The 20,271-nt window shown below is 38.6% G+C and overlaps 1 protein-coding gene across 5 annotated transcripts in view; it reads left to right on the top strand.

The window, feature by feature from the left end:
• ZEB1 (zinc finger E-box binding homeobox 1) overlaps nt 1-20,271 on the top strand; it is a 129,353-nt gene that overhangs the window by 44,387 nt on the left and 64,695 nt on the right. Inside the window, exon 1 of one of the 5 annotated variants that reach the window (XM_080610077.1) lies at nt 15,088-15,105. The exons of the other annotated variants lie outside the window; for them this stretch is intronic. The gene's annotated coding sequence lies outside the window, so the exon portion shown is untranslated. Of the gene's footprint in view, nt 1-15,087; nt 15,106-20,271 lie in introns of those variants that run through there. 5 annotated transcript variants of the gene reach the window in all.

The following is a 20,271-nucleotide window of genomic DNA, read 5'->3' on the forward strand; positions in this document are numbered from 1 at the left end:
TACCATAAAGTGATTGGGAAATTAAGCTTTGCTGTTTGTTTAAGGGTGGTGATGGGCTGGAGCCGATGAGAGCAATCCCTCAAGCAGAGCCATTTTGTAAATTGATTATAATTATTTTAAGCTTTTGCCAAGACTGTTCTTTGTTTAGTTTGTTTACCTAAGAAATGAAGGTTAAAGCACTTGAAGCAGGTTATTTACCATTTGAAACACAAAGTAAGAATTTGAATTATATTTTTCACTGGTATTAAATCAAACTGCAGCACTCTAGAGATGCTGATGAAACAAGGATGTGACTTATCAGAGCACACATCAACTAACTCCATGAATGCAGGTTCAGAAGAGAAGTCGAAACAACTTGCATTCGTGGTTTGAGTAAATACTGAGCTAGAGTGAGTTCCTCTGAATATTTTGCAGATGTTTTTTGAAATACTGTGTAACTCAGTAATAGTCCTGATGGAGAACAACTGTACTCTGGGAGCATAACTAGAACTGGAGATATTGATAACTGCAGATGCTTCTAAATTCAGTTTATATTAGCAAAATAATAATTTATGGTAGTAAATTTTGCAGTATTTTCTGAACAAAGTAAATTTTGCAGTATTTTCTAAACAAAGTAAATTTAAAGACAGCTTTTGTCAATATAATTCAGGCTTTTATGTTATTAATATATCTGTATCTTGTCTGTCAGATTTTAAATCTAGACCTTCATAGCAAGACCATATCTAGAAATACTCTGGCTTAAGCAATATGAAAATAGGCAGATACAGAAATGTATGAATCTTTTTGTGTCTGTTCATATTAATAAATTCTCACACTGTGCAGGATGACATATAATGGCAGCATACCCAAACAGACAAGTTATTGGAATAATGATGATGAATAAATAAGTTCAGATACAAAGCCTGACAGCTTTTACTACATGTAAAGGTCATTGAAAGCTAGGCAGCATAGTTGTTCAAAAAGTTAAAAGAAATACTCAGCTTATCCAAGTTCTTCAGATTGTAATAGTTTGTGTTTGTCAAGCTTTCAAGTACCATCCTAAAGCACTTCAGTACTTGAAAGGAAAATGCTTCTGCAGGAAACTACATAGTCTCACAGCAGAACCATGCTCACTTGGTGTACTGCTACCACCCATGCCTGCGAAGATACCCTGAGCCTTCATGTCCACCACTTTCTGCTTGTCTTAAAGCTTCAGCTCATGAATTAAGCTTGCAGTCCTCAAGGAGGGTTTGAAACTGTAAATCATGTTTTTTCTACCAGCTGGTCTTCTGTTTGCTGAAGTTGCAGTTGTGCTTGGGAGCTTGCTTTTGAACTCCCAGGTGAAAAGCAGCAGAAGTAGTGGTTTGTGCAGTATAAGGGGTTGTCTTATTAACTGAAAAGACAGGAGAAGTATGTAAGTGATTATCCATCTAGGATAGGAGTGAAGCTGGGAGGCAGGACAAATTAGGCATGTTCCCTATTCTGAGAGGGCAAGGAGGTTGCTGAACTAACTATACCAGTCTGTCCTAATAAGATCCTAAGAGGATCTTTGTGTTCTAGGAAGTTAGGTCCCCTATTAAAGTTAAGATAGCGTTTTTCCCATAGTGGGTTGACCCTGGCTGGACACCAGGTGCCTACTAAAGCTACTCTGTCACTCCCCTCCACAGCTGGACAGGGGAGTGAAAATGAAAGGTTCATGGGTTGAGATAAGGACAGGGAGAGATCACTCACCAATTATTGTCATGAACAGACTCAACTTGGCAAGATCAGTTTAACTTATTACCAATCAAATCAGTGTAGGATAATAAGAAACATAACATCTTGGAACACCTTCCCCCCACCCCTCCCTTCTTGTCAGGCTCAACTTGACTCCCAGTTTCTCTGCCTCCTCCCCCCCCCCCAGCAGTGCAGGGGAATGAGGAATGGGGGTTGTGATCAGTTCATCACACACTGTCTCTGCTGCTCCTTCGTCCTCAGGGAAGGACTCCTCACACTCTTCCCCTGCTCCAGAGTGGCTCCCTTCCATATGTGTAGTCCTTCAGGAACAGACTGCTCCAGTGTGGGTCCCTTCCATGGGGTGCAGTCCTTCAAGAACAGACTGCTCCAGTGTGGGTCCCTTCCATCGGGTTCAGTCCTTCAGGAACAGTCTGGTCCAGTGTGGGTGCCCCGCAGCATCACAAGTCCTGCCAGCAAATCTGCGCCAGCATGGGCTTCTCACGGGGTCACAGCCTTCTTGAGGCATCCTGCAGCTCCAGTGTGGATACAGGGCTGCAGGTGGGTATCTACTCCACCATGGACCTCCATGGGCTGCAGGGGCACAGCTGCCTCACCATGGTTTGCACCATGGGCTGCAGGGGAATCTCTGCTCTGGTGCCTGGAGCACGTCCTCCCCTCCTGCGCTGACCTTGGGGTCTGCAGGGTTGTTCCTTGCATGTATTCTTGCTCTTCTCTCTGACTGCAGTTGCGCAGTTCTCTGTATTGACTGTGCTATGCTACCACCATCACTGATGGGCTCGGCTTTGGCCAGCAGTGGGTGTATCTTGAAGCTGACTGGCATTGGCTCTGTCGGACATTGGGGAAGCTTTCAGCAGCTTTTCACAGAAGCTGCACCGTAGCCCTCCCACTACCAAAACCTTGCTATGTAAACCCAGTACAGCCCTATATTTTGTGATGTTCCTTAAAGAATGTTTGAAGAGAGCAGAACAGCCTGACTTTAAGCAATATTGACAAAATTGTCATTCTGTTGCAGGGATTCTGTTGAGGAAAAAGCCTCACAGCAAGACTAATGCTGTTTCTCAGCCTGGCTTTTCCTTCCACCAATCTAGGGGCATTAATAACAGCCCCTTTTCCTGATAATGTTTTGTTTATAATGTCCCTAGACACTTCTTGGCAGAGTGATTTACATCACGATGGAAGTGAGAGAAGTTTCAAGTGTGAGGTAGAAGTGTAATAGTATTGGCCCACTGTTGTGGTTACATGTGAAGATGGCCTTGATCTGTAACTGCTTTGTCCTGGATGCTCAACTGAGAGGTCTGGTAACTGATAGGCCAGTGAAAGAGTTAGCACTGAAGAGCCTGTGTTTTGCAGTCTGGAATAATTAAGTGGTTTTGGACTTGGTAGCTCCATTTTAAACAGCGAAGATCTACAACTCCTAATTTAGATGAGATACAGGAATGAGAAGGTAGAATGCAAGTTAATAATTAAATTTGGATTCTGAAATTCAGACTGATATTTGACCTTTTTTTTTTTTTTTTTTTTTTCTTACTCTGCAGCCTTCTATTTGTCTCTCTTTGAAGCTGAAATATATTGATCTCAATTTTAATGTTAGATTGGTGGTGGTGTTTTGAGGGCTTTGGTTTTTTTTTAATTGGAAAGGGAGAGTGTTTCCATAAAACTGATGCTAGATTCTCTGTAAAAATCTCCTCTTATCAGTTAATGTTTGTCAAGCACTGTGTGTGATACTTCTGTTAGTATGCATGGGTGTTAGTGTTTAACCTGATATGCCCACTTGTGCATTGTTCACAGGAAAGTTGGGAATTAACAGGATAAAAGATGATCCTTCCAACATCTAATCAACTCCAAATGGGATTTTGCAACTTACGGTGTTTATTGACAGCTGGCGTCTAAATTTCTTAATTTGTTAAACAAAGCTAAATAGTCTATTTGGGAGGCTGTTCATGAGGTTGGGCAGGAGGAAGTGTTTGTATTACAGGCTTATATATGTAATGCTTGTTGCCTTTCATCATCTACCTGGGCATCTTCTTGTTCTAGGTAACCTACACTTGTATCTCTAACTATTTAGCTTTTTCCGTTTATCCTCTTGAAAAGTGCTACTTTTAAGTCTCTCTTTGCAGTTGTTTAAAGAACATCATGATGAGAACAGTATGTCTCCTGTAGCCTGCTCTAGGAATTTTATCTCTAAAAAAGGCCGTTGTCCTTGCAGAGGGAAGTGTAGAATTACATACTCATCATGAATAACAGTTGCAAATCAAGTTCCTGAAGAAAGTATCAGGAGCTACAAAAAGTATTTATATTCCAGGGAAGAACTTAAAAGCAGGGCACACCAGATGTTGCAGTATCCTTCCTGAGCACTTACACTCCCTGTACACAAGCAAGTGCTGTTGCACTTCTTTTGCTTGAATGGAGAACAGCTTGAAATTACCCAAAACTATTCGTAAAGAAGCATTACTAGCTCCCATATAACAGAAAAGCAAACAGTTGCAATTTGATTAAATTTTAAATGTTGCACGTTTTATTTTCAGTGGAGCAGATCAGTGGATGATAAAGCACAGCATAAAGTAGAGCTTTTCATGCATCTCATATTAGTATAATAGCTTGCAGTCCCATACCTTGTAAAGGTGTGGTAAGGTTCATGTGGTTTGGTTTTGGTGGGGTTTTATTGTTCTTACAAAATTTAAGTCGTTCTCCCTCCTTACTCTTCAGCTGTCGCTACTGTAATCTTTCCTCATCCATATCTTTGTACTTCTTTTAGCTATGTTACTGCTCACATGTAACACTTCCAGATGCTGTCTGGTTACTAATTAGCATCTGCACTAAACAAAACAGACTTTTTAGAAAAACATAGAAAAGCTAAGTTTGAAGAAGTAAAAGTGCTTGCAACTAATAGCTTAAAAAAAATTGGTTAAGAATAAAGAAGAGATTAAAAGAAAACTAGAGAAATGGTATATGTTCTGCTTGTATGTAACATCCCATGCTTCATTTTAAGGGGTGCAAACAGTTAATCTAATGTAGCAGTCTAATGTAGGTTTAAATGTTGAATGTTATTTTCTCTTCTGTTTATTACTATTACAAACACATAGTGTGTAAAATGTAAAGCTACTGGGCCAAACTAAAACATTGATCTCTTTGACTTCCATAAGTATCCTCCCTTTTTATGGAACACAGTTGAAGACTACAGCTGGCTAGTGCTCTGCATTAGTGATGTAAGTCTGTACTATGTATGTTCACTGTCAGTTTGGTATTGTAAAGGATTTCAAAAAAATCCTTTCAGACTAAGAACTCTGTTTCCCAGTGTAAACTTGTACCCATTGTACCAGCTTCTGGGTTTTTTTTTCGCTTGCATCTCCCTCATCAGTGTGTAGAAGAAGGAGGAAAGGAAGCTGGACCTATCTCGGTTGCTGAACAGGTTACAGAACACCCTTGTGAACTATTTAAAGAGGCTCTGTTCTTGCAAGATGTGTGCAAGCTTTGGTGCTAATAGAAACTGCTGCGTCACACTGTCTGCCCTCCACAAGCTGGCACAACAGCTCATAGGTTTTGCTTTGTAATCTGCCCATTGCTGTGGGATTGCAACAGGAGAAGGCTGATGCACTTCTGCTTGTGGATTTTTTTTTTTTTTATAATTGGTTGTCATTGTCTGGGAATGGTTCAAATGTACAGCTTGGACATACATTACTAGATGATCTCAAATTCAGCCTGCCACCAACATCATGAGTTTTTAAAACCGACATATTTTGAGTTGAACTTGTGAATACTTGTAGCAAGCCTATCATTTGTCTGTGGTACAGGCTTGGATGCAGTTATTGTATTTGTGATTGGCATGTATTAATATTTAAAATGCATAATCTTGTAGAAAGTAAAGTATGTTCTAAATTCACTATTAATAGAGAGGCAAAAATCTATATTGTATAACTGTGGCTCATAGTTGAAAATAACTGATAGTACTAAATGGGAATATTTGGCTAAAGTTTTGTATGCTAAGTAAAAAGACTCTGCAATGCTGTTGTCATACTGATATTAAAAAGTGTGTTGAAATAAAGTTGTTCCAAGTCCAGCACAATGATGGCATTAATTCCTGTTACTCTACTGTGCAGAGCAACAATAAACCCTGCCAATCTCCTCTGTTTGGGAGGGACAAAGGATGGGGAAGAACTTCAGACTGTTAGCATAGCTTTCCAGCCCTGTTTCAGATATTTATTGAACCTACTAACAAATGCAAAATGAGCCAGAATCCTTGTCAAAGAGAGGGCTTGACTCCTTTTGTTGCCATTATGTAATTCATAGTTACACAGAAGTGAGTCAGAAAGATAACTTCCATGTTTTGTGATCCTTATGGTTATTCATATTGCATGTTGAACACTAAGCCAAACAGTAAACCAAAAATGCTACACCTAAAGCTGTAACTCCATGAGTGTTTTTCATATTAGCACTGTTGTTGAGGGTTTTTCTTTCCTCCCTGCTTCTAGCATCCTTAATTGCTGATTTTATGGGTTTGTAAAAGGCTTGGAATCAGCACCATTTCAGATTAAAATTCTGGATGATTTGGTTGGTGGGGGGGAGGCAAGGAGAGGATCAAACAAAAACAAACCACCCAAGATGAGCATCGTATTAAGTCTGCAGTTTTGGATCATGGTGAGAAGTGTGTGCGGTCATTCAGTCCTTCTTCACAGAATAATTTGTAACCTAATCAAGAGCTCCATATGCTTGCTGATTTAAAAACACATACACATATAAATATATGTATGCTTATTTATAGGTATATATGTGTATGTGTATGTGTTGATGCACTCTTACGAAGACTAACGTATTTGTAAGAAAACTTCAAATGAAACTGTTGCCTAAAGATATTTCTTATGTAACTTTCGTGGATTTAAGTTTTGGGGCTTAATGAGAAAACAAAGCAGGTGAATGCATGGATAGAGTGATATTACTGAACATGAGAAGATCTAAAATGTACAAAGCTTATGTACAAATGTAATAAACAGAATTGCCAGAAGGCAGCATGTATCAATTAAGCCAAGGAGATGGACAGGGGCAGACAAGACTGTGAGCAACCGATGTTAGATCAGTTTCTCTCCTTATTTTTCTGATTAAGGGAGCTCTGGTTTTGCCTGTATTGGCTTCTCAGAGATCATAAATGTGTCAGGGGAGGTCTTTGCTCCAAACTGTCAGTGTAAATTTTTTTAGATTACTTCTTGTTTCTCCCTTTTGGTCATTTCATCCATAATGTCTTGTGAGGGAATATCAATTTTCCCTAATGCTATTTCATAATGCGCAGCTGTCCGAAAAGGAGCTGTAAAGCATTAGCTTCCTGCCCTCTCTTTCTGGATATAACTTCCTTGTGAAAGAATTTTGTGTGTACTGTGTGTGTGGTTTTAATATATGAGTTACTAGCTCTCAGAGTCTGTGGGCATCTTGTTGGCATAAGTTGAAAACAAGACACACTACTCACACACTCTTCCCCACAGCTGTTGTCTGTCTTTGTGCCTATAAGAACCAAAGTAAACTGATAAGTCTATAGTAAAAACCCTACAAAGTACAAATCTTGTGGGTTTTTTTATGCTGAGTATTTTGGTATTACAAACTGAAAGCAATTTTATAATGAGAAATCCTAGCAGTGTTCCCCAAATTACCAATAGTATGCTGTTTAGGCATAGAGTCATAGTATGGCTTGGGTTGAAAGGGACCTTGAAGATCCAGCGCCTCTGCCACCAGCAGAGACACCTTCCATTAGACCAGGTTGCTCCAAGCCCTGTCCAGCCTGGCCTGGAACACTGCTGGGGATGGAGCAGCCACAGCTTCTTTAGGCAGCCTGTTCCAGTGCCTCACCACCCTCACAGTTAAGAACTTCATCTAATGTCTAATCTAAACCTACCCTCTTTCAGTCTAAAACCATTTCCCCTTTTCCTTTCACTACTTGCCCTTATTAAAAGCTGAATGTTAATACTCATGATTGCTAGACATAAGTTTCATAAATACTGTCTTACCTGGCATTGTATAGAAGAAATTTACAGGGAGGCTTTCAGCAGTGTTTGAACAGGTAGAATCCCTTTTTTGAAGTCTCCTCCTTGCCATCAGTCTAGGAGGAGGAAGACCATTGAAAGCATGTTTCTTGTGGGGTCTGTTAGGAGATACGGAAACTATAATTTGCTATTTGTACTGATGCAAGTTGCAGTGGAATCATTATAAATAAATAAATCGAATCATTTATTTAACCACACATGCATAGACTTACCCATATTTGCTGCTCTTTTTTAATCTCCTACCCCCCCCTTTTTTTTTCCCTAAGACATGCCTAAGCTTGTGTCAATAAATAACACTTGGAAAGCTTGTCATTTTAGGATGCCCTACATATCTACTGTCTAAGCTTCAGCAGTAAGTAGGTGTTGTAAGAAGCTGATGGCATTGGCATTCAGTGCAAAGCTAAGCTGTTGGTGATTGTGAACTGGAGTTTCTCCTGTAGCTGTACAGGGAGTTTAGTTCTTGTTCTCTGTAGTCCCTGAGATAGGAAAGTTGATGAGGCGTAAATTGCGTGAAGGAATAACATTTTGGGATGTAATGTGTTGCCAGTCTTAACTTTACATGATGAGCATCTTAATTTTCAAATAACAGATTCTGTGACAAGAATCAAACATTTACTTGGAACTGCTTGTCCCTGTGTCATTGTCCGTTCCCCCCCCGCCTTCCCCCAGATTGTTGTGGTATCTAGTATTTGAAATCTTTTTATCTGTGAGAAAATCCTAGTTTGTTTTTATTTTATAGATAAAAGTCTTTGCAGCTCATAATCCATTTTCTTACAAGTGTTAATTGATGGCAACAGACTTGATCCAGGCGATAACCCCTTAGGCAGGGCTTGGGAAGAATAACTGAAACTAGAATAAATACCAATCAATGTCCCTTGCAACCTAAGAACTTCTAAGTATGACACTGGTTCTCTATTTCATTCATTTTAAGGGAAGACTGTTGTTCTTTTTACTGATGTTTAGGTCTTCTGGTTGTTTGGGTTTTTTCCTGGTTCAAGTTTGACATAGTATTCTCTAGATTGATGTTAAAATAACATCTGTTGTGCTCCCTTCCTCCCAGTCCCCCCACCTCTAACTCACGGGCCCACAGACAAACCTTGTAGTTCTGCATTTTTGCACTTTGATCCATCTGCATGGATTATGCTTGCTGGGGGACAAATTTAAAATTTGTACTACTAAGCCATCTCTGCAAGGATGAAAGCTGCATCCCTGGAAACCATTGAAGCAGTATGTTCTACATCAGATCTCAGGTGGAGGGATTGTTTTTTGTAAACAGTATTTTTAACCTTCAAATGCTATAGTCTTTCCATTTATCTTTACGAGAAGTCATTAGTAACGTACAGGCTTACAAACTGGGGCAGAGATAAATTATCTTCCAATCAGCTCCAGAGCTGTATTGTTGTTCACGCGCTGATCTGACACTGAAGTAGAACTTCCGGTACTTGTGTGGCTTTGGGGAATTTGTTAGTCAGCAGCTCAGTTGTATGTAACCAGCTTAAACATTTTGCAGCTTACTTTCAGTTTGCTTGTTCGTGTTTTTTTAATGTAGTTTGGGTGCTAGTTGTGGTTCATTGATTTAAGGTGTTTAAAAAAATACAATTTTGGTTCCTCAGGAAGCTTCAAGCTATTTCAAAGAGTAATTGTACGTAATTGTACTGTCTTGACCTACTTAGAGAATTGTATGGAACTATTTATGCCAGTTGTTCCTCAATCTATGCAGAGATACAGCAAACTTGGCCGTTGTTTGTGCTTGTATCTGCATCAGGGCGCTGCTTTCTGGGACTGATGTCACCCTTCAGAAGGTGTCTTTCTCATGTTGGCCCTTTTAATTGCATGCTTAGCAAATTATTATTTTTTTGTTTTCTTTTTCTCTAAGACCTGTTGGCTTTCTTTCTAAAACTAGTATGTGGTTTAGAAGTACATGCTTTACTTTAAAACTAACATTACTTTAAAAGTAAATGAGATACCTGTTGCTTGAAACTAGTAGGTTAGATTTTTTATGCTGGTTATTACTTTGAGAAATTCAGTGATGCGACTGCTTTACAGTTTGGAGTCTGTGAGCAGTGTGAAATGATTAAGAACCAGGAATTATAAACTTAGGCACTGGTGGTATTTATTAAGTATAAGTAAGGCAATTCATTAAGCAGATGTTGCTTATCTGAGGTATTTAAGTAACCTGTAATAGTCAGGTTGGAAAAGCATTCAAGCTGAGCTTTAATATTAAAAGTAAAGAAACCCTTCTTTGTTTCTTTTAAGAGTTCAGCCTCCTGGAAATGTACATGATGTTATTTGTATAATACAGCTTCAAGAGGTAAGCTATTGAGGCAATACCTAATGTGAATGCACCTTATGGATGTGGCACGCAGGCGTTCTAATGCCATGAGTAATAATTGTGATGTTGTAACTTGGAAGGTGATGTCTATATGCTTTCCCTGAATTTCTGTTAAACTTTATAAATACTGCAGTTTGGGATTCTGCATGTCCAGCTCTGCAGAGACAGTTTGCTTTAAAAAACTTTGTGTATGCTGGTTTTGGGTTTGTTTTTTTTTTTTTTATGAATTCTTATCTGGTTTGTGTTACAGATACCAAAAGCCAAAACCATTTAGGAGAAAATTTTGTATATGCATAGTGCTCATATTTTAATTGTTGGTATCTCTGTGTAATATGAACATGAACAGATTTTATTCTAATTAAGTATTCTCCTACATTTTTATTACTAAAGACAAGTAAAGAATGTTAGTACTTAGAAGTACTTCAATTACTTCAGTATGTTTCTGTGACCTACATGCTTCCTCCACACACATGTATGCAGAAGCTGTAGAAAGTTAAATAAGGCAGTTCAAAAGAAATCAGAAAGGTCAGATGGAAGAAGGGACTTGCCATACTTCATAGGTAGAGAATGCTAGTGCATCAAAAGGCCTGTTACTCACTTAGGAAGATGCAAATGCCACCTTTGTGTCGAGATGTTCTTGTGGTCCCCTTAGCCAAATGCATTTTTTGAAAACATTTCTTGTTTTATTTCCTACCCTTTCCCCTCCTTCCTGTGCCCTTTATGAAACTGTAACCTCTGCTTGTAAAATGATTTTCTATTACAAATTTGTTTTTAAATCTTCATAAAATGGTTTTATAAAATGCCCAGATACTACTTTTGATACCGCAACAGATCTCTGTATTTCTTCCATGCAAGTTGAAAGGGAAAAGCCCTGACCCCTGAAAAAAGAGCATTCTTTCTCCTTCTAATTAATCCAGAGCAAATCCTGATAGCTAACAATTTTGATTTAAACCCCAATGTGTTTGTTTCCTTCTTGCTGTCAGATTAAAGTTGAAAAGTAATTTTGCACAGCTGTGGTATATTGATGGCTTCCAGGTGTTTAGGCAGGAACAGCAGTATTCAAGAAACCATTATCAAAGAGCCTAGGTGTTTGTGGCAGTAGGCGAAGAAGCTTTACTAAATGTGTCTCTCTATTTAAATATTTAGATATAGATATCAAAACATGCACTATAATGAATAGTAAAGAACAGTACAATACAGCTGAGGCATATTGCATGAGTTTTCTGATGATATGACTATGCAATTATATGACTCTTAAATGACAGTTAAATGTAAGTTGAGAGGAAGAATAGATAACAGTTAAAATTGTTCAGGATTCTTTTAATTAAATTAAAAAGAACTGAACTGTTACTCTGAACTTGGAGATGTAAGTTTCAAGGAGGTTTTGAAACATCTGTGAATAAGAATCTCTGCGTGAGCAAAGGTTTAGTGCAAATTATTTAGGATATTTTATATTAAAAAAGCAAGGTAATAGAGTATGATCATACTAACTTACTCTGATTACAAGGTAAAATATGTATTGATTGCCTACTAGTAAAAGGAAGAGTTCTAACATTTTGTCAACAGAAAATCTAAACTTTTGGCTGTTTCTACTGTCTCGTGGTTACTTAATCTCTGAAAGACAGTGAAGTTAACATAAGATGCTGTGAGGTTTAAGTCCAGTCAGTAACTGAGAACCACATAGTCGCTCGTTCACTTCCCCCCCTTCCCCCTTCCGCTCCCGGGGGGATGGGGAGGAGAATTGAAAGAATGTAACTTCCACAGGCTGAGATAAGAACAGTCCAGTAACTAAGGTATAACACAAATCACTACTGCTGCCACCAATAATAATAATGATAAGAGAAATAACAAGGGAAGAGAATACAACCGCTCACCACCCGCCGACCAATACCCAGCCCAACCGAGCAGTGATCTAGCCCTTCCGGGTAACTGTCCCCAGTTTATATAGTGGGCATGACGTGCTGTGGTATGGAATACCTCTTTGGCTAGTTTGGGTCAGGCGTCCTGTCTGTGCTTCCTCCCGGCTTCCCCTCCTCCTTGGCAGAGCATGAGACTCAAAAAGTCCTTGGTCAGCCTAAGCATCACTGAGCAGCAACTAAAAACATTGGTGTTATCAGCGTTGTTCCCAGGCCAAAAGTTAACACCACAGCACTGCACCAGCTACTAAGAAGGAGAAAAATGACTGCTACTGCTGAACCCAGGACAGATGCTTGTAGTGTTTACCTCTTTATGTTAAATTTAAGTTAATATTCTTGTCTATTTCTGTTTTTTAATAGTGCTAAATTCTGTCCTTAAGCCCATCAGAAATTAAGAAAAGGCTTTTAATCTTGAACTCCGAGCTCTAACTAACCCTCTTGCATGCATGAATCAGGTATTGTCTTGTAAACTTTTGAGAGGGTTTTGTGGTTTGGTTTTTGAGAGGGTGTGTGCAATAGTTTCACATATTCTTAGTGCCATATCTAATGTCGCATGGCCTACATTCAAATCCTCAAAGCTGGGATCTTATAATTACTTGTGGAGAAAGACTACAAGATGGTTTTGTAGAGGATTTGTAGTAAGACCTTTGACCTGGCCAAATGTTCTCTGCTGTCCTTTTGTTGTATTATGCTTTTCTGTGTCAGAATGAAACACCCATTGGTCTGTGCTCTGCAACAACTTTAACCCTACTAACTAGCCACTGAAACTTTCCCTGATCACTGGTCTCTTGTCCTTCCTATTCCTGCTCCCCTACCTGATGCTTTATAATAGTAAACTCAAAACATTAGTCCAAACTGAAGAAGAAGAAGAAGAAAAAATCTTTACCCTGATACGAAAAGAAAAAGATGCGTTAGCAAGATTCTTCAAAAGCAAATAAAGGCATGTAATAGAATGGGTGAACTTTGGTCAACTTTCACATGCTGTTTTAACTTCATTTTTTTGTCTCTAAAGATTCTGTCTAATTTTCATGACTAGAAAGCATCTGTAATTTCCACTGAAATGATATAATTACCAGTGTTTATCATCAAGCAGAATTAGCTTCCTTATTTAGTGACTTAGCAGTAAGTCTAATGGAACTTTCTTTTAATCAATATGAGAATTAGGAATGCCCTAAATGAAAATATGCACTTCAGAAGTGGAAGGAAAAAAGCAGCAACTTGGTAATATCAAGGCAACTTGAAAAATCTAATAATGTTCTTCTACCTTGTTTACTAGTTAATCAAGAAAATATTTTTCTTCATTTGGAAATCATATTAGGGTTTTCTGTATAATAAACATTTCCTGCTGCTAATATGGGACTGATGAATAGTAGTTTCTGATAAGGATTATGGATTTTAATGAATAGATTATAGTTCTTGATGTTTATACATTCATACAGCTACTGAAAATATTTACCTGTCTGACAGTTCAGTACAGTATTCAAGCCTTAATGATTCAGATACTTGAAAACATGAAATTCAGAGTTTCTTAAGCTTCAAGATACCCTATCAAAATGGATATCAAATATTTGTATATCTACTACCTTTGGTGTATAACAAACTTCAGGATTTGGCTGTGAATAGTGTTAATTTTAGTGTTGATTTGCCTCAATATTGCTTTGATTTGGGTAGGAGTTTCTTCGTTTTGTTTTTGAATGAAGATAATCCCTTCAATTTTTACCTCATGGCTTGAAGAAACCAAAGAAAAACTAGTAAAGGCATATGAATAACAAAGTCTGAAAATGAAGTTCCATAAAAATTACAGATTTTTACTTACTCTTTCAACTGTTTTTAAGGAAGATGGCAGGCTATTTTAGCTACAGTTTAATCTCACTGAACACTACTGAAATGCAGAAAAGTAATTCATGTTCTATGACTATGGCTACTGTAAGAGTTTTTGTTCTATACAGCTGTCCCTGAGGAATTTTTTTTTTTCAAGTGTACAGATTGTATATCATCTCTGCTAGATGACATAACTTATATTTCTTGTGACAGTGCAGCCTGACACTTGCAATGTTCAGGTTAAACCTGTTTGCAATGTATTGATCTTGAAATCACTTAGTTACATATATGATAATACAAGTATTGTTAGTATAAGGAGCTTATTACTTCCAAAAATTCTGTTTCAACCCTTGTGACTTTCCATCAGTCAGTACTGACCTCGGTAACATTACGTGCAGATGGACCTTCCATTAGATATTTCTAATATGAAAACTAATTCTAGTTGCATATCTCAATAGGAGACATAATTTTAAAATAAAAATGTAGTGTTAAGACATCTGAGTCATCTGATTCATACCTTCTCTGTGCTTTTATTGAGTAAAAGAACAATTTTATTAACGCCCAAACTTAACTCAAAACAGTTTGTTCTCAGGAGTGTTTAATTCAGTTATAAGCATGGGTGAGTTCTCACAAACTGAAAAAACTTACAGCACGGTATGCAGTAGGAGAAAGTTATTATGAATTTAATTAGATACTTACGGTAGAGAATACAGCACACAAGTGAGCTGCAGAAGTGCCAAATAAAAGCTGCGATTGCTGACGAGCAGGTGATAGAGTTTTCGGTTCAGGCTGCTGTCATGCTCTGACATTAATATGTAAATACATGCACATACACACAATAATATCGTCCCCAGTTGAACTTTGTTGTCCCCTCAAGATCACAATAAAATCATTGGCCACAGTGACTTTATTCATAGGAAATATAATTTGAAGGATCCAGAGCTGCCTTTTAAATTACACTGTTATACTGTCAGATTCCAGAAAGACCACAGACATGCTTGGTCCTCCTTTTAGAGGGGGTGATAAGTTTGTGCAAACAGTTGTCAGTATTCCATTGCACAATTCGGTACTTTCATCAGACAGCAAAAATATCATGGACCAGATTCTTGGGGAGGTTGCAAGGAAAACTGTTTTTCACTTGTCCTGAACTATGTGCTGGACCCAAGTTAAGATACTGGAAATGCTGCCATTGAGGAATTGTTCTAACAGCAATCTGACTGTACTTCACTCCTGCAGGGTTGTTGCAACTGTCCAAAACAAGTCCTTCGTGGTTGTGTTGAAGCCCCTCCAACTGGTATGTCTGTAAGAATATTCCTTAACCCTAAAAGGAAATGAAAAGTGGCAGCTGCAAGTGGTGTGGTTTTTTTTTTTCCTGAAGCCTTGAAATTGCCACATAACCTGCAAGTGGTTGACTTTTTTGAAAGATCAAGGGATTTTGTATGATTAAATGGTGCAATAAATGGAACTACAGAAAGAGGAAGATAACCTTCTCTCATAAAGTTGAAATGGTGCCCAGCATAGGGAATAGAAAGTGTATGTTAGGTTCCGGTAGGCTTAATCTAAAAACACCAAAGAGGAGGCCAAAACAAGAGTTTTGGGAACAATTTACAAGGTGTCTGAAAACTATTAAAGCCTGTTTTTCAGGCGTTGGAAACAAGAACCTTGCAGTAATACTAGAAACTGATTAATTTATAGAAGTGGCACTTGAAGAAAATAAGGTCACAGAACAAAAAAGCAATGCTTTTGGGTAACTGCGCTCACAATCTAGGAGATTGGACAAGTTCACTTCAGCCCCGCTCTGCTCCCTTGCAAAAGGAAACTGCCTTAAAACAAGCTGTTAAGAGTTTGGAGGTGGAGGGAGTGAGCAGAATGAACCACAAACCCCCAGGTCAAATGTCATTTTCCTCATCAATGACATGAGAATGAAATGGCTGAGCTATCTGTGACATCTGTTGCCCAGGGCTGCTTCACTGTAGGACAGTTGGGTATAGCTCCAAGGTGAGTCCAGAGAGCTCCCCACCAGCAAGCTTGATGGCACACTCCTGCTTTCTGCAAGTGAGTCTCAGAGCAGGTGGACTAGGGGGATGCAATTGACATGGTTAACCAAAACCCTTGTTAAAGGTTCTTAAATCCTAGTCTTCAATAAGATAAGGAAGGTCTTTGGATAGAGAAATTAATTTAAAATGGAGGGCACCAGAAATAAGGGAGTGGGGATAAATGTTAGTTTTTTGCATTTGTGTGAATCTCCCTTCTGGAATCTGTGCAGTTGGATACACTGCTAATGTTAAATTCTCTGTAAAAGGGAATGGACAGAAAAAAAGAGTAACTTTTGTCCTGGGTTCAGCAGTAGCAGTCATTTTTCTCCTTCTTAGTAGCTGGTGCAGTGCTGTGGTTTTGACTTTTGGCCTGGGAACAACGCTGATAACACCAATGTTTTTAGTTGCTGCTCAGTAATGTTTAGTCTGACCAAGGACTTTCTGAGTCTCATGCTCTGCCAGGGAGGAGGGGAAGCTGAGAGGAAGCAGAGACAAGACACCTGGCCCAAACTAGCCAGAGGGGTATTCCATACCACAGCACGTCATGCCCACTATATAAACTGGGGACAGTTACCCGGAAGGGCTTGATCGCTGTTTGAGTTGGGCTGGGTATTGGTCGGTGGGTGGTGAGCGGTTGTATTCTCTTCCCTTGTTATTTCCCTTATCATTATTATTATTGGTGGCAGCAGTAGTGATTTGTGTTATACCTTAGTTACTGGACTGTTCTTATCTCAGCCTGTGGGAGTTACATTCTTTTGATTCTCCTCCCCATCTGTCCGGGAGCGGAAGGGGGGAAGTGAGTGAGCGGCTGCATGATTCTGGGTTGCTGACTGGGCTTAAACCATGACACTTTACTAATGTAAGATTATTCAGGATCATAGAAACAAGGCTGACATAGAGTTGCAGAGAGATTTCATGCTAGAAAGGCAAAAAGGACAAATGAATTTCAGTGTGTTTAAAAACTCTAGTAATGGAGAAAAGTATTTGTCCTACTATGAAGGACAAGTAACTGCTCTGTGATTCTGAATATATACATCAAAAGAACAGGTAGTTTTCTTATTTTTCAGGGAAACCAAACTCTAAGATGATAAATAACATATGGCTCTGATCACTGTAGTTGTGATTAGTCTCCATTTCCAAAGATATGGATACCATAATACACATGAAACTAAACCAGAATTGTGATAGTGGCACACTAAAAAGGTTTTTATAGTTCGTAATATATGAGATTATCATATTTACCAAATGACATAAAGGGAAAATACCAACAACATTCCATCAAGACTGTAGGCAGCATAATCTAATTTTAAAATAAGTATGATACAAAAAACAGTGCAGAATGGGAAAGAACAATCAAAGGAAAAATTACAGTCTAGGAGGCAAGTGTAATGTAAGAAGAAAGAAAAACCCTGCAGTATAGTTGGTTTTCATGGTTGCTGCTGCCACAGAATTACTTCTCATCTAAGAAGAACCAAAAGAACAGATTAATTCACTGTCAAATCAAATTTTCCCCTCGAGACTACACATAACATTAAAAATGGGAACAGTGAATTTTTAGCGACTCTTCAACTGAACCAGAGTGCTGCAGACTCCAAAGAGGCCATCTAATTGCTGTAAATTCTCTTTTTCAAGAACTGTGAGGCATACCATTCTCAGCATTCCCTTTTCTGTTGCCTTTTACATGAGAAGACTTCTTTTAAAATATATTCTTTGTTTGGTCTTCAACTGCAAGAATAAAAGTTTTTGTTTCGGATGAAGCATATGCACTCTAAATGTGCGCTGCATGTTGGATTCCAATCCAACATGCTTATGGGTTTCTTTTTTATCCTGATTTAAACCTTTAAGACTGAGCTTTCCCAATAAGCTCAAGAGGATGCATGCAGCAAAGGAGAGAACGTGTCAGCAATTCTGTTAATTTATATTTACTCTCTAGAAATAATTGACAGGTGTTGAAGTTTATTTTGGACAATGGGCTACTTCATTTTGCAGGGAGATTCATCTTTAGTCATGCCTTTGATATGCATGTGAGTCACTATCACCCATTCTTTATTCACAGTGTAGAGGTAGAGGAGATGCCCTATTACCTCCTGTGTAGCATTAGTTTCTTCTCAGCCTCTGGCAGATCTTTAGATATTTTAACCAAGAAATAAAACACTTGCATCTGACCAGAAAAGGATTGCTTTCAAAAATCGGTGGGGTTTTCCTGGTAATTTTACTTGTTAAACTTATGTAGCAAAAGCTTTTAATGTTTTAAGTGGGTTGTGAACATAATTTACCACTTTGGGTTTAATTAATTGTTGATATCCAAATCTTGTCAAATATAATTTGCTTTGAAAGAAGCACTGCAGCAAATTGAGTACATGAAGATATTATTCTGGGACTTGAGAGCCATGTTCTATTAAAAAAGAAAAAACAATGCTTGAAGCAAGACCCCTCCAATTTCCTGTCCTCATTGATCTACATGCTCTTACATCTTAAATGGTGTTTTGGCTGTAAGTGAGCATTCAGAGGTTAAAAAATGGCAAACTACACAGCTAATCTGTATGTCACTGCTCTGCCTTCTGTTCTGTCTTTCTCCTCCAACCACAGATGCATGTATTCTTCAGTGAATGTGCAGTATATGTGTGTGTGGATAATTGCAGTTAATTTCCTCATCACTGGCATTTTTTCCCCAGAACTTGTTTTGATGCAGATCTGTGGTATATATTTAATAGAAAGCTAGTCACAGTGGTTTTCTACCTTACTGTTCCATGTGTTGCTTTGTGTCTAACAGTATAATGTTCAATGCTATTCTGAAATAAAAATTATTTCTAAATAGGTGTTTGTAAGATTTCATGATTGTTGTCTCTTTCACAGTGCTTCTTTGAGGTGGGATTGTAAAGGGAAAGTTTTCCATAAATTTAGAGTGATTTTTTGCATTCTTAAATACTTCAGTACTTAAACCTGCTTATCTTGTGGCTTAAGCACAGAAATACTGTGAAATACCAAGAACAACTCCCACTGGCTATAGCTGCAGCTGATTATTTAGTGGCTGTTTCCTTTAGAAGCAAATTAAGTTGGATATCTGAAAAACAGAGAAAGTAGCTTAATTAATAAGGTCTAATAAATTTGAGTGGCTTGCTTGGCTTTTGGCATGCGGTTATATCAGCTATGAGACAGAACAGTAATACAGTTTTGGTGGGAAGGGACACATAACTAATGGTTTAATTATTTACGGAAGAAGTGGAGTTTAAGAGCCTCAGCTGGTACCTTTACACTTTCAGTTTCATGCTGTCACCCTATATGCAGTTCATCAGCAGGTTGCAAACCCTTGATTTCCATAAGAAATTATAGCACCTGGGCTATTGCTACTAGTTACATTGTCCACCATAGAGCAGGAGGAGGCATGTTTTGCTAGCCAGCTGTAGAGTGTTTGCTGAGGGAGAAGAAAGATAACACTGAGGAGTTACACATTCCAGTAGAAGCTTTGAAGAAGACTTTCTAGAAGGCATAAATGATTCTGCTTCTTTTCCTGAAGCTCTGAGCATGAAAATTTCTCCTTTCTATCTTGCTTTCATCTTCCCTACCCCTGCTCCACCTTTGGGTGCTTGTCTTAGTCTTATTCATGACACCAGCTGCATTATTCAGAGCTCCTCTATCAATCACACTTTGTTCAATCTGTACCAGTATTTTCATGGAAGATTACCCAGTTCCCTTCTCCCCTTTTTCTGACTGCCATTCTGTATTTTCTTCCTTGGACTTCTCTCTCTATTTTTTTTTCTTTTTTATTTTTTTCCCCCTTTTTAATTTGTTCCATCTCATCATGCACCACCTCATCTGTGGCTCTCAGGAGAACTGGAAAAGGACTACATGAATCTGTCTTCTTCCTGCTGCCCTTGAGAACCAGTGATAGTGACTCCATGTCCCTTTACTTGCATTCCTAGAGTTTCCCAGCCATTGTGCTGCTTTTGCCTTTCCTTCTGTTCCCAGAATTTTCCCACCTTCTCAGTGTCCCCATTCTCACTCCCCAACCAACTGCTTGTTAGTCCTTTATTTACCATTTTTCTTACTGACTTTTAGTCAATTGGTTCTTCTGTCTTCCATCCTCTTTGCCCGAATGATTTGGCTTTCCACTGACTCTTCCTCCAGTTCCCACTGGCCTTGCCAAGTAGGCTCAAATCCTTCCTTGCCAGCTTCCTGCAGCTTCCCACTCACCAGAGCTGTTACAATATACTTTTTTCCTTTTCCTCACTTCATTCGCGCCTTTTGCATTCTAGTCACATTTTCCTTTCTGTGTTGCCTAGGTGTCAGCACAGAGTAATTGAAAGTATAGGAGAAACTTCCTGACTTCTGGATTGTATTTTCAGTGCTTACCTAACCAAAGGGCTAAAACTGTGGGGAAAATCTGTTTTCAGAAAGGCTACCTTTATCCTTGAAGTCGTGTT

This window comes from Psittacula echo (assembly GCF_963264785.1).
Source record: "Psittacula echo genome assembly, chromosome: 2".
Lineage (NCBI taxonomy): Eukaryota > Metazoa > Chordata > Aves > Psittaciformes > Psittacidae > Psittacula > Psittacula echo.